The 14,664-nt window shown below is 37.6% G+C and overlaps 1 long non-coding RNA gene across 1 annotated transcript in view; it reads right to left on the minus strand.

The window, feature by feature from the left end:
• Positions 1–1,805: 1,805 nt before the first annotated feature.
• Positions 1,806–14,664, minus strand: part of LOC109500816 — a 58,003-nt gene continuing 45,144 nt past the window's right edge. Inside the window, exon 2 of the long non-coding RNA XR_002158589.2 lies at positions 1,806–2,404. This is a non-coding gene — a long non-coding RNA (uncharacterized LOC109500816). The remainder of the gene's footprint in view (positions 2,405–14,664) is intronic.

Below are 14,664 nucleotides of genomic sequence, written 5' to 3' on the forward strand. Positions count from 1 at the left end.
AGGCTCCAGGCTCCAGGCTCTGAGCTGTCAGCACAGAGCCCGACACGGGGCTTGAACTCACAAACTGCGAGATCATGACCTGAGCCAAAGTTGGTTGCCCAATAGACTGAGCCACCCAGGTGCCCTCTTTTTTTATTTTTTTTATTTTATTTTATTATTATTTTTTTTAACGTTTATTTATTCTTGAGACAGAGAGAGACAGAGCATGAACGGGGGAGGGGCAGAGAGAGAGAGGGAGACACAGAATCGGAAACAGGCTCCAGGCTCTGAGCCATCAGCCCAGAGCCTGACGCGGGGCTCGAACTCACAGACCGCGAGATCGTGACCCGGGCTGAAGTCGGAGGCTCAACCGACTGAGCCACCCAGGCGCCCCTCTTTTTTTTAAAATTGAACTTGACATGTTTAACTGATATGAAGGTGGTAACTAAAGAGAACTCTCAATTCAATATTAGGAAACATCATTGCCCTTTTAAAATGCAAATAACCATTTTGTTTCCTTAGTCTCCCTCATTCCTTCTTTGATCTGTTTCTTAAAGGTGGATGATTCCCATTTTTTCTTCGTAGTCTCTCCATCTTCCTTCTTTTTTTTTCCTAGTAATTACATTGTCATTTAAACATTATGTTAAATATTCAAGGCGCCATTAGTTATAAACAATTAAGAAGACATGATCTTTGCCCCAGGGTTCATGTGTTAGGACAGAAAGGTAAGACAGTTTGTAATAATATAATGTGATAAAGGCTACGTGATTTGGAAACACAAAAGAGGTGACATTTGAAGTTCCATAAAATCTAAATGAGTCTTGAAGAAGGGAGCATTTCAGGAATGGGGAATGTGCAAAGACTTAGCATGGGGTGTGAAAATGCATAGTGTCTTGGGAGACCCCTAAGTCATTTTGTGTGTTTGGAATATAGAATATATGTTGGAATGTGCAACAGCTGAAGCTAGGTAAATGGTTAACTAATCATTTTCCATGTTATCCTGCAGGTAGTGCAGAGTAATAAGAGGTTTTTAAGCTCTATCTAAGTTTTAAGTGGGCTATCACATTTCTTTTCATGGCTTAACCAGCATCCCTAAATTAGTTATTCCTAAATCTTTACCTGCAGTTCTGACTTTGTTCCTTAGTGTCATAATCATATTCAAAACTGTTGCCTTATTATTATCCTGCTGTTACTCAAACGAGTCCACTCAAAAGAACTTACTTTGCTCCTTTAAATTCTTCCTTGATTTCTGCTCTGTTTCATGTTGCCATTTTTCTCAAGTCAGTCAGGCTGAACATCTTAGGGCCATTTTCACCTTTCCTCTTTATTTCCATTTCCTCATAGTCTTTTGTTAACCAAACCCTATGGTTTTGCTCCCAAGCACCTCACACCCATTTCCCCATTTCTGTTCCTACTGACACTTCTACAGGGCTCAGACTCTCCTTCCTTCTCATCCTGACTTTAACAATGACTTTAAATGACTTTAACATTATCTTTAAATGATTTGGTTATTTTCTTTTTCATTTCTAATCCATTTTGAATATAATGGCACCAGAATTTTCTCCCAGAAATGTGGATCTCATAATTCCTATGGTCAAAAACATTTAATGGTTCTTCACTTACGGAATAAAGTACAGATTCCTTAGGATCACATTCAGGGCCCATGATCATCATCTGTGTTTTTTCTTTCTAAAAATATCTTCTTCCCGTATCCTTCTCCTTTTTCTAATCTTGCTCATAAGTATTTCTTGTCATAAATCATCATTCTTGGTGCCACCATAATATCAAAAACAAAACAAAACAAAACAAAACTCTTCTTACATATCTTACCTTATATTAAACTTTATTCCTTTAATTGAGTATATGTTTTTAGAAGAAAGAGTATATTTAGTTGTCTATTGCTGTGTAACTAATTGCCCCCACATTTAGCCCCTTAAAATAACACACATTTATTATCTCACGGTGTCATCAGGTGAGGAATCGGGTACAGTTTAACTGGGTCCTCCTGCTCAAGTCTCTCAACAAGGTTGAAATCAAGGTGTCAGTTGGAGCTAGAATCATCTCAAGGTTCAGTTGTGGGGGGGTGGGGGGTCTGCTTTTGCACACTCACCTGTTGCAGAATTCACTTTCTTCCAGGTTGTTGGACCAAGGGCCTCAATTTCTACCTTGTTGGCCAAAGACCGGCCTCCATTGTTTGCCATATGGGCTTCTCCATAGGGTAGCTTTTAACATGACAGCTTGTTTTATCAAAGAAAGAGGGAGAAAAGGAGGGAGGGACAGACAAAAAAGGAAGTCATAGTCTTTCATAATCTTATCTTGGAAGTGACATCCCATCCTTTTTGCCATATTCTGTTCATTAGAAGCAAACAGAAGTGAAATGAGGTGAAACCTTCTCGCTTCATTTGGTCAAGATGGTCACAACCCGCTAGAGAGAGAGAGAGAGAAGAGAGAGGATAGTGTGAGGGAGATTACCCCATGATACCATTTTCTTGAATTTCACTTGAGGTCAACAGTAAAAGTACACACTGGAAATCAGTTCCAGGTAATTTCTAATTTTTTTCAATATTTTAGGTTTCTTAATTTTTATGTAATTGTTTCTTTAAGCATTTTAAAATTTAAGGAATTGCTAAGTTTGAAGTGATTTTTCTCTATAAGGTATACATTTGAGGTATTAATAGTTTTGAAATTTAATACTGTTTGCTTAAAAGTTTTAGAAATACTATGGGTTTTTTTTACATTAGTTTAAAATAGTTAACTTTTTATGTCATCTTTAATAAGCAAAAGAATATTTTGATAGGTATTATAGGCCCAACTCTTGGGGACTATTATTATATTATAGCTACTTCATTTTATAATTCAGAAATATTATACTTTGACTCCAATGAATTATTTTTATATGCCTTTTCAATGTTATAAACAGATTAAGAGAGTATAATGTGAAGAAGAGAATAAATTCCTTTAGAAATATTCCTAGTTTCGCTTAAGGTTTTATTCATTACTTGGTTCAAAATAACTTTGGCTTGATCTTTTTCTATGTGTGTATGATCTATTTTTGAGATGTTTGAGACCAAAAGAATAAAGCTTAAGTTCCCAGGAGCAGCCAAATAATTGCATTTTGAATTTGTAAAATCCTTTCTTTTTAAGCTGACAATAGTGATGAAACATTTGCATTTGAACCTAGCAGCATGTAGATTTGAAAGTTTGTAATGAATAAAATTGTGAATTAAATGAGGGAGAGAAATGTTACTCTTTTTAAAAAACCTTTAATGGAACCATTAAATATGGATTATAAACCAATTTATTTTTCAAGCAACACATTACATTATCAACTTTTTCAGATCTTTATAAATTTATTCATATATTTTCTTCCCTAAACTTCTCTCTTCAGGAGCAATTTTAAATGAATGTTTTCAGTTCTGTTTAGGAATGTATTATCAAGTCCTAAAACCAAGCCTGGTTATATATATTTGCATTTTGTACCTCTTCCTCAATTTGAGCTTAATGATAAAGCCCATTTAGAATTTAAGAATTTGGAAGATAGCACAAAAATAAATTTTAAGTTGATTACAGGTAATGCATATTTTACCACATTGCCAACTGTTTCTCCCTAATGAGAGATTTAAGGACAATGTCAAATATGTACTAAATTTGATACTTTTTTAAAAATTTTTTTTTCAACGTTTATTTATTTTTGGGACAGAGAGAGACAGAGCATGAACGGGGGAGGGGCAGAGAGAGAGGGAGACAAAGAATCGGAAACAGGCTCCAGGCTCTGAGCCATCAGCCCAGAGCCCGATGCGGGGCTCGAACTCCCAGACCGTGAGATCCTGACCTGGCTGAAGTCGGACGCTTAACCGACTGCGCCACCCAGGCGCCCCTAAATTTGATACTTCTTAGTGGAAAGTGAAATTTTTTTTTCTAAATATTAATGATTACATAGTTACCAAATTATCAGACTGGCTTTGAGATACATTTGATCACACTACATTTTGAAGAAACATAAGAAAAAAAAAAAAGAATATCCATAAAAATCTGTGTTGATTTTCCTCAACTGACCTGACACTTCAGGTGTTCAAGTTGATAAGATTAGCTAAGAGTATAGAACATATATGAAATATAAAGTTTCAAAAACAAATATAGTATTTTTTTGACAATGGATAGTTTGTCTTCATCCATTTTAAGAAGACATAAATTAATTGTTTTGAAATGTCACTCAACCAGATACATTCAAATTTATTTCAAGATTAGGAAAGCATATCAAAGCAGCATGAAGCTTGACCAAATAATTCCACCATTCCCCAATTTTAAAATATCAAAATGATTTTCATAGCCTAGTGAGTTATAAAAATCGGAAGAATAACTATAAACTGAATAGGTATGAATTAGAAATAAGAAAAGCACCATGGCGAGACTATGAAACTATTTATTGTATTTCCCTGTGGGAGTTACATTGCTGGGAATATGATTATAAGTATGATTCTAACCTTTATTCTCCACTGAGAATTTTGTTATGGCTTGTGTTCATACATGTATACATAATCAAAATGTGTAAATTGCTAAAGAGGGTACGATTGACATCACACAGTTCAGAGACATGGAGATAATTCATCCAAAAGAATCTGGTGGTAACTTGGTTTTATGAACTATGTATCAAAAGAATGTGGTAATTCAGTACCAGTGGCTAGCTATGTGATCTTGGACACATTACTTAGAATCCCTAAACCTGTTTGACATCTGCTAAAGACATACAATCATAGCTTATCTCTCATGGAGGCTGTGGGGAGTTAGTAAAAATAATATATTGCATTATGACTAGCCTAATCCATGACAAAAGTAAGCATTCACTAAATGTGGTTTATTATGACTCCTTTCATCCACAGGTTTTATTCAGCACTTACATATGCCATGCAGTACTCTAAGGTCTGGGGATACAACAGTCAGCAAAACAGATGAATGGGGAAGTACAGTGTATATAAATAACCAAGATCAATAAGTAAAATAAATGCTAGATTAGATACTGATAAGTACTTGGAGAAGAATAGGGCAGAGAAGAGAACTAGAAAGTACATTGAGATAGAGGTTGTAATTTTGAATAGTTTGGCTAGAGAAGGCATCACTGAAATTATGGCATTTTAGTAAAAACCTGAGGGAGGTGAGGGAATAAGCCATGGGATGTTTGGGAGAAGAGCATTCCAGGGGGAGGAATTGGGCATGTACAAAGGCCCTGAGGTGGGAACAATAAGGAATCTATGTGGAGTGAGCAAGGGTAGAAAAGTAAGAGATGAGATAAAGAGATAATGGGGGCCAGATGTTGTGAGCCCAGAAGAAGGCTGCTAGGACTTTGAATTTTTCTTTGAGAAACTTGGGAAGCCATTGGAGGGTTTTGAGTAGAGAGATGTGACCTGTGATTAACAGCATCACTCTGGCTGCTGTCTTGAGACCAGGCTGAAGGGAGATGGTTGGAAGGCTATTGTCAGTCTAGGTGAGGGATTGTGCGTTAGAGATGGTGATAAACAATGGATGTTGTGAGCAGTGGTAGGATAATTGATATTTATTGAATGTTAAAACAATAGGTTTTATTAGAAGATGAAGTTTAGAGTGTATGAAAGAAGGGTCAAAGATGACCCAAGGTTTGTGGCTGAACAACTAAAGAGTGGCATTACTACTGAGAAGGAAAAGATAGAGTGTGTATGAGCAGGGAAAGATCTGAAGTTCGATTTGATGAATGTTATGTTTGTGAATTTTATTAGACATTTAAATGAAGTTGTGGAAATGTAGTTGGATTAATTCCACTGGAATTCAAGAGAAAAGATCTGGGCTGGTGGTAAAAATTGTAAGAGTCTTATGCATGCAGATGGTTTCTAAAGCCATGAGACAGAGTGAGATGCCCAAGGGAGTGAAGTGGATAAAGTAGAAAGATGAGGAACAAGCAAAGAAAATTGAGGGTGAGGATATTGAGGTAGGAAACAAGACAAAACAAAAGACAGGATGATATGCTAGAAGCTGAGAGAGGAGGAGTGAGTGAAATGCTAATGGGTCTTGTAAGCTGAGGACCAAAGAGTAACCATTATATTCTACAACATGGAGGTCATTGGTGACCTTATCATTAGTCTGATTGATTCTGCCTCATCCAGCTGTTGTAACCTTTTTCTGAACCATTTTTTTTGATCTGTTTTTTCTGCTTCTGGACTCCTGTTCATCACCTACTCTCACATAGGTTTTGATTATATTGTAAAAGACTTTTTCTGTGTTTTCATTGTGTCATGGAATTCTGTCTTCACATCCTGGTGCCTTTCTGTACATGGGGTTTATATGGCTCTTGTGAGTAGAGACCCTGTTCCACTCTGCCTTTGAGATTCCCTATGATTGTTCTACATACAGTATTAGCATTAGCATTAGTATTAGTAATATAGTATTAGTATTAGCATTGTTTTATTGCCACCTGCTGCTTGTAACTCAGCAGTTTTGTTTGTTTGTTTGTTTATCTTTAAGCAAAAAACTTTGTCTTCTGGTGCTAATGCTATTCATCTAATTACACACCCTGTTACCGCCTCAGTACCATTATCTCCTGGCATTCCAAACTGCTACCCACAGTTATTGGATATTTCACTGTTGTGAGTCTCAGGCAATTTGAATAATTATAAATGGTCCATTAGAAGAGCTCATAGTTTGTCAAGTGTTTATTACACCATACATATATCCCTCATATTGTCTCTAAAAGACAACACTCGGGACACCTGGGTGGCTCAGTCGGTTAAGCATCCAAATTTGGGTCAGGTCATGATCTCACAGTTTGTGGGTTTGAGCCCCACATCGGGCTCTCTGCTGTCAGCACAGAGCCCACTTCGGATCCTCTGCCCCCCCCCCTCCCTCTGCCCCTCCCCCACTTGCACTCTCTCAGAATAAACTTAAAAAATAAAAATCAATAAAAGACAACACTCATTTACATTTATACAGTCTTCTGTGACTTACATACACATCTCATTAACTTTAAAAATACACATTTCATTGAGAGCAGATGTAGAGACAAGATACTTGATACATTATAAAAGAAAATTCAATTTAGTTCTATAAAAATATACTAAGTACCAAATACGTGCTAAAGTTTAAACTAGGTGGTAAAGCTTCAGAATGAGTAAGACAGGGTTTTTGCCCTCAGGGAGCCTGTGGGGTGTGTGTGTATGTGTGTGTATGTGTTGTGTTGTGGGCTACACAGCACTGAGATAGGCTAGAGACAAATACATGGTCAGAATCTGATGCTTGTCTGCTACGTGCATGAAGAATTCAGGTGATCTAATTAATTTTAACCTGTCTTTGTTGGCTACTTCAATACCTCACACCTTAGCTATCTTTAGTCTGGTTCCCCTCTGTTCCTGGCACTAGTTGAGAATTAGGTGAGTGGCATAGATGTGGGGGTGCTCTCGCTGACACAGGGTTTGATAAACACAGGGACTGGGAGGAAGGAGAAAAGGAAGGCTTGGAGTGGGAAAGTACTGACTACTGAGTCAGAGAGGGGAAAAAGTGTCTTGAAGTTTTCTTCCTCCTACACCTATGAAGAGTTTTGAGTCAGAAAGAGAAGTGCCTGAGGAAGAGGTCAGTAGAAAGCAGCAGATAAAGAAGACTTAATGGAAGCAGCTGGTAGGGAATATAGGTATGTACAGGAACATGGCTGGTCAGGGGGCAGACTGAGCCTTTTACTGTAACTCCTTTTATTTTTTATTTTTTATTTTTTAAATTTTTTTCAATATATGAAGTTTATTGACAAATTGGTTTCCATACAACACCCAGTGCTCATCCCAAAAGGTGCCCTCCTCAATACCCAGCACCCACCCTCCCCTCCCTCCCACCCCCCATCAACCCTCAGTTTGTTCTCAGTTTTTAACAGTCTCTTATGCTTTGGCTCTCTCCCACTCTAACCTCTTTTTTTTTTTTCCTTCCCCTCCCCCATGGGTTTCTGTTAAGTTTCTCAGGATCCACTTAAGAGTGAAACCATATGGTATCTGTCTTTCTCTGTATGGCTTATTTCACTTAGCATCACACTCTCCAGTTCCATCCATGTTGCTACAAAGGGCCATATTTCATTCTTTCTCATTGCCACATAGTACTCCATTGTGTATATAAACCACAATTTCTTTATCCATTCATCAACTGTAACTCCTTTTAGAGACTGCTTTGTATATGCTAAGGACTTGACATATAGTTGCTAATTTTTTTTTAATTTTTTTAAATCTTTATTTATTTTTGAGAGAGAGACAGAGTGTGAGCAGGGGAGGAGCAGAGAGAGAGGGAGGCACAGAATTTGAAGCAGGCTCCAGGCTCCAAGCTGTCAGCACAGAGCCCAAAGCGGGGCTTGAACCCACAAACTGTGAGATCATGACCTGAGGCGAAGTCAGACACTCAACCGACTGAGCCACCCAGGTGCCCTATAGTTGCTAATTTAATTATTGTTAGGATGCTGAGTGTATCTCCACTTTACAGGTGGAGATTTAGAGATTATGTAACTTCCTCAAGATCACGTAGTCCTGAAGTGATAAGCCATGACTCTGACACAGCATCAGTATGCTACAGCGTCATGCCATAGAGTTAGCTCTTTATCATACTAGTAATGAGGGAAGGGTACATGAGTCAAGGGTCCTTGAACAGGGCACAGCATGAATGAACAAGTAAACTTGATGGGTATCATCTGTGTGTGGAGAGGAAGATGGCTTAGGGGCCATTTGGTGAAAGGAGCTTAGCTCTGAGGACAGTCCTGCCCATCATTCTTCCCTGAAATGATCAGTCCTATTCTCTTATTCCCACATGAAACAATAATTTCATCTGAATTTGGAAGATTTGTTGTTCAGTTTTCTTCCTCCACCAGTAGATGATGTTACTGTGCATTAGTTGTCCATATGCATGTATGAAGTCTTCTGTTGTGTTTCTTGTCCCTGGAAATGAAGCACTTTTCCATGACTTGTATGTGAAACACTGATTCAAGGGTGTAGATGCAGAAAGCCTCTCTTGGTTTGTTCTCTGATGCCACACTGGGGATAGACTGTTTACTCAACTGTTACTGAAATGGTATTCTGCTTCCAATTCCAGTATTGTTCCATGTGAACATAGCTTTAGGATTTGATTCCTTGTGGAGTGGGGTGAATGATACCACTCAAACCGCCCAATCTCTACTCTGCACCCCTCAGGTAACTCTTAAAGGCAGAATATGTTTTGCATAAAGGTGGAAGAATAATGGTTGGAACCTGTGTAGCGTGGAAATAGGAGAATGTTCAAATCGCTTCTCTCCTAGACCTGTGGTACTTTGGGTACTAGAATTGTGCAGTCACCATCTATGAGGCTACGAGAGAGATGGTGACACTGGGTGAGTGAACATTGTGATACAGAAGTAGAAGCAACAGGCAACTCATCTCAAAATCCAGAGGTTATCTGCCCCTCTTTTGTTACCTTTGTTAGGAAGTTAGTTTTTATAATAGGAGTCTGAGATATATTTTCTAATTGTCAGCATATACTGTATGACATTAATAGTGTTATTCTGAGGGGTGCCTGGGTGCTTAGTCAGTTGGGTGTCCAACTCTTGGTTTTGGCTCAGGTCATGATCTCACAGCTTCGTGGGTTCGAGCCTTGCATCAGGGTCTGTGCTGACAGTAGGAGCCTGCTTGGGATTCTAACTCTCTGCCCCTCCCCTACTCACGCTGTGTCTGTCTCTGTCAAAATAAATAAATATACTTAAAAAAATAGTGTTAATCTGAAAGTCAAGGTCAAATCACATTAGTTTTAACCTACTCTATGCAGAGAGTATTCAGGAAAACTGAATACTGTTGTAATGGATGTTTGTTCATTTTTCTAACCTTGATTATCTTTACAACAGTAACGCAGCATTGATTTGACTTTCTGTTTTGAACTGATATTGTTAAATCTCTTAAAATGTCTTTTGTTATAGGCAGTAAAATATTTAATAAACATTTTTTAAAAAGACAAAATCGGAAACAAAATATGAAATAAAATCAGTATAAGATCTAGGTCTTATACCAGGGTCAGGGACAAAGTTCAGTTCAGTAGAATTCAAGTTATTTTTATAATATTGTCCTTTACTTTGTGAAATGTGTATGTGTTCCTAAGAAACTGCATATGCAGTGCCAAACAAATGTTTTAAAATTGGAGGACAATGTTCATGGAAGAAAAATCAAATTAGCAACAAGTTTTAATATTTTTAAAGCAAATAACTTGAAAAGGAAGGTTATGACCTTGTGTAAAAGTATAAACAGTATATTAGAAACATCTTAATATGTGAACATATTTAGCTACCACATAGCTGATATTTTTTAAATAAATTTTTAAAATTGAGTAAAAATACTCAATTTTGATTTAATGTATGTTTCTTTTTAATAAAGGGGATTCTTAAAAGTATGGTGTTAAAGCAATGAAAAATATACATATGTCTACGATAATGCTGCAGTGTGTTTCTGGGTACTTCAATGAAAGTTAACAAAAAGTTAACAAGGGCTTGCAGCACAGCAACTAACCAATGGCCATTAAGAGACCACGTTTGGCTACTTTGCAACTGGTGTGGCCTGAATGAATTTCAGAAGTGCACTTTTATAATGATGCCATTTTTAGAAATGCAATTATTGCATAACTTGACATCCAAAAGTAAGTGAATGTAATAATTTTTTTTTATATGTAAGCACATGCTGTTTCATCATATTCATGAAAATAAGAGAAAGAACACTGGACTAAAAAAATGTGGCAGCCCTTATTTGTAAGCGTTTAGACTACAGAGAAAATATAATAGGATGTAAGGTCGCTGACACGATTCCCAACTCCTGGCGTTCATATCCTGTGATGCCCCTCTCCTTTAATGTGATGGGACCTGTGAATTACTTCTTATCAATAGCATACACAGATGTGATGGAATATATGTGATTATATTACATAAGATGTAACTCTGGTCTTGCTGGAGTCACTCACTCCCTTGTTGACTATGAGGAAGAAAGTTGCCACATTGTGGGTTGCCTATGCTGAAACATCCATGTAGGAGGGAACTGAGGGTGGTCTCTGGCCAACAGACAGCATGACTGGAGCCCTCAATCCTACAACTGCAAGAAACAGAACTCTGCAAAAAAAATGGGATTATTCCCTGGTTGAGTCATTTATTAGACACCACAGCACCTGCCAATGCCCTGATCCCAGTTGATGAGACTCTACCCAGAGGACCTAGATGATATGCCAGTCCCTCGCCCACAGAAATGGAATAAATGTATGTTGTTTTAACCTAATATGTTTGTTAAACCTAATATATGTTTATATCTACATCATGTCTATATCTCTATGTATATCTGCAGCTCACAGGTATCTGTATTAGTGAAGGTTTTCCAGAGAAGCAGGACCAAAAGGATGTGTGCATGTATGTATACCCAGAATATATGTGTGCATCCACATATCTAGAGAGATTGATTGATTGATGTACCTCAAGGAATTGGCTCTCATGTTTATGGAGGCTTACTGAATCTAAAATCTCCTGGTGTAGGCCAACAAGCTGGAGGCTAAGGGAAGAATTATAGTTTGAATTCCAAGACAGTTTCCTGGAAGAATTCTTTCTTGCTCAGGGAGGGTCAGTCTTTGTTCTCTAAGGCCCTCATCTGATTAAAAGGGGCTCACTCACATTATGGAGGGCAATCTGCTTTACTCAAAACCCATTAGTTTAAATGTTAACCTTATCTAAAAGAACACCCTCACAGAAACATCCAGAATAACGTTTGACCAAACCTCTGAGCACCGTGGCCCTGCCAAGTTGACACATAGCATCAACCATCACAGCATGCAAGATAGAATCTCTAGAAAGGGATATAATCTTAAACCTTCTCTGCATATGTGCTATCTACATAAAACAGCTAAGTGAATGAATGGAAAATAAGAGCCCACAAATTAAGATAGTTCCAAAGAACACTATACACTCCGTCAAACATGAGTAAAAGTGATATTTCTATCAAATATAAATTGAAACAAGTGTTTTTGTATAAGTCTTCACTTGTGGATAAAGTAATAAAAGGATATTTAAGGACAGTGGTATAAAATAGCAATGTCCGTTGGAAAGAAAAAAAAAAGTAAATAATAGAAATGTCTTTAAGTGGAATAAAAATAATAAAAATCCTAAATGTGATCAATTTACAGATTAAGCTGTTTATAGAATAATAAGAGGATATTAAAAATAAAACTGGAGGGTGCTTGGGGGACTCGGTTCAGCATACAACTCTTGATTTTGGCTCAGGTCATTCTCTCACAGGTTTCTCTCTCCCTCTTTTTCTGCCCCTCCGCCTGCTTGCATGCATGTGTTCTCTCTCAAAATAAATAAACTTAAAAAAAAGACCAGGATTGTACCTTATCAGTACTTGGACCCAAACCACTTCTTATGTGCAGTCTGGGATGAGAATTATGCCATCCTCTGACTACCTCGCCTTTTTAAGAAACAATTTACTCAAGTTCAACTGAAGTGTGTGGATCTTGCATTGGAAATTGGTGCTGACTTTAGGAATTGTGTTGATACCACTATTCAGTGGTAGCTCTTTGAATACTACCCTGTGGAGGATAGTTTGTCTGATGCTTTGAGGCCTGGGTCTGTGGAGCAGCTGGGGCTTTATAGCTACTTATTCTGTGTCTAATGGCTCCTTTTGAAGAGTAAGGAAAGATGTGAGATGCCTGTTTACTTTCCTGCTTAGTACCAACTCTTCCCCAGGATTCTATTGCTTCTGGTCACCTTAGTTAATGCCTTCTTGTAATTGACTTGACTTTTCAATACCTGTATAGAATGCCTCATTCTTTGTCCTTCCTCAGCTTTATAGTGGCTTGTCCTCACAAATCTGTTTTCTCTTTGAGATCACTTGCTGTTTACTTTCATATGTCTTGTGGTAGTGCTGGGGGTGGTATGGTTTTACCTCATTCTGGAAGCCAATGCCAGGGACCTATCTTTTTGACCACCAAAATATAAGGAAAGTTTTATAATAAGTTCTTTATTCTATGGAATCTATTTTTTTAGCCTCTTGAGTGATAATCCAATGGTTGGAATTTGAAGACCAGTAAACTTGAAATAATACATACTCCAATAACTATCCTAAATAAAAAACTTAGAGCTGGTTTTCCTGAAAGCATTATTACTCTATATTTTCCTCTTGAAACCTTTAGCAATTATACATTGCCTATTCCTGAGATATGGTGTGAAATTTATACCATGTTCCCTGCTCCTGTTATTTTCTGGAATGTTCTTTTCCCATTCTTTCACCTCTTTTAATGTGTGCACGTGCACACACACTTATATACACATCCACTTCCTCTTTCCTTCCCTCCTTCCCTTTGTCTCCTGAGAGTGCCACCTAATCTTTAAGGTCCCATTTCATTTTCCAGTTTCTCTATGAAGCCTTTCCAGATTCCCTTAAGTAAATGTTACTCTTTTTTTTCAACCTTCATTGGTTGATTTGTTCCTCTTTTATGGTGCTTCTCTTAGTCTTATATTAGTGGTTTGTTGTCTTTATTAGATCATAAGCTATTTGGAGGCAGGGATTGGACAGTTATGATCCTTATATTAGGATTTGGATCAGTGCCTTGCACATAATAGGTAGTAAATGGTTACTGAATTAAAATGAATGAACTCCTTTAAGCTGTGGTGGAGGCCTTGACAAATATGACCTGATGTTCTATCGAGAAGGATATCCGGGGGCACCTGGGTGACTCAGTAGGTTGAGCATTTGACTCTTGATTTTGGCTCAGGTCATGATCTCACGGTTTGTGCATTTGAGCCCCGAATTCTGTTCCACGCTGACAGTGCGGAATCTGCTTGGGATTCTCTCTCTCTCTCTCTCTCTCTCTCTCTCTCTCTCTCTCTCTCTCTCTCTCTCTGTGTCCCTCCCCTGCTTGCACTCTCTCTTTCTCTCAAAATAAATAAATAAACTTAAAAAAAATTAAGAAACGGATATCCAGTACACTTGGTCGTGTAGTTTTCACTCGTATGTGGCAAAATGAGGAAATAAGGTGGTGAGTTTTCCATAAAGCTAAATTTATTTAACATATAGGAATGTCTTTTGTGTTGCCATCCTTCCTGCCTATTGAGAATTAAAATTTATCCTTTCTTTTGTGTTGGTGGGAGGTGCTAGTTAGAAGAACAGAGGAAACCATGTGTTAGTCTTTCTCATTTTATTTTATTTGTTATTGATCAGTGATATATGAAGTTTTAAGAACTTGTGATCTAGGGTGTTTGTATATTCCAAGGTCAGCAAACAAAAGGGTTGAGGGATTCTGGTGAAACTAGATATGGTGGAAAAACAATGAACTAAAATAAAGGACAAGTAGTGGCAGCAGTAGCATCTTCTCCACTAGTTGTGTGACATTCGTGTCAGCCCTGTGTAGTTATAAGATTACCTTTCAAGGTGGTTGTGAGACCCAAGTAGATAATCAAGTTGTGTAATATTTTTGTTTTTAGTGTAGTCTACAAGGAAAGGATTGTGTTAGTTATTGATAGCGCTTCTTTGTATCTTTAGTGTCAACTCTACTTCCTTTAGAGCCCTCTATAACCCAGAGAAAGGGCATGTCTTTCCTAGAATCAGTATTACAAATTGTTCCTCATCCTTCTGGTGACATTGATTTGATTACATATCATAAACCATCCAGCAGGATTTTTATTGTCGGATTAAAATGAAATAA

This window comes from Felis catus, chromosome B3 (assembly GCF_018350175.1).
Source record: "Felis catus isolate Fca126 chromosome B3, F.catus_Fca126_mat1.0, whole genome shotgun sequence".
NCBI classification, from domain to species: domain Eukaryota; kingdom Metazoa; phylum Chordata; class Mammalia; order Carnivora; family Felidae; genus Felis; species Felis catus.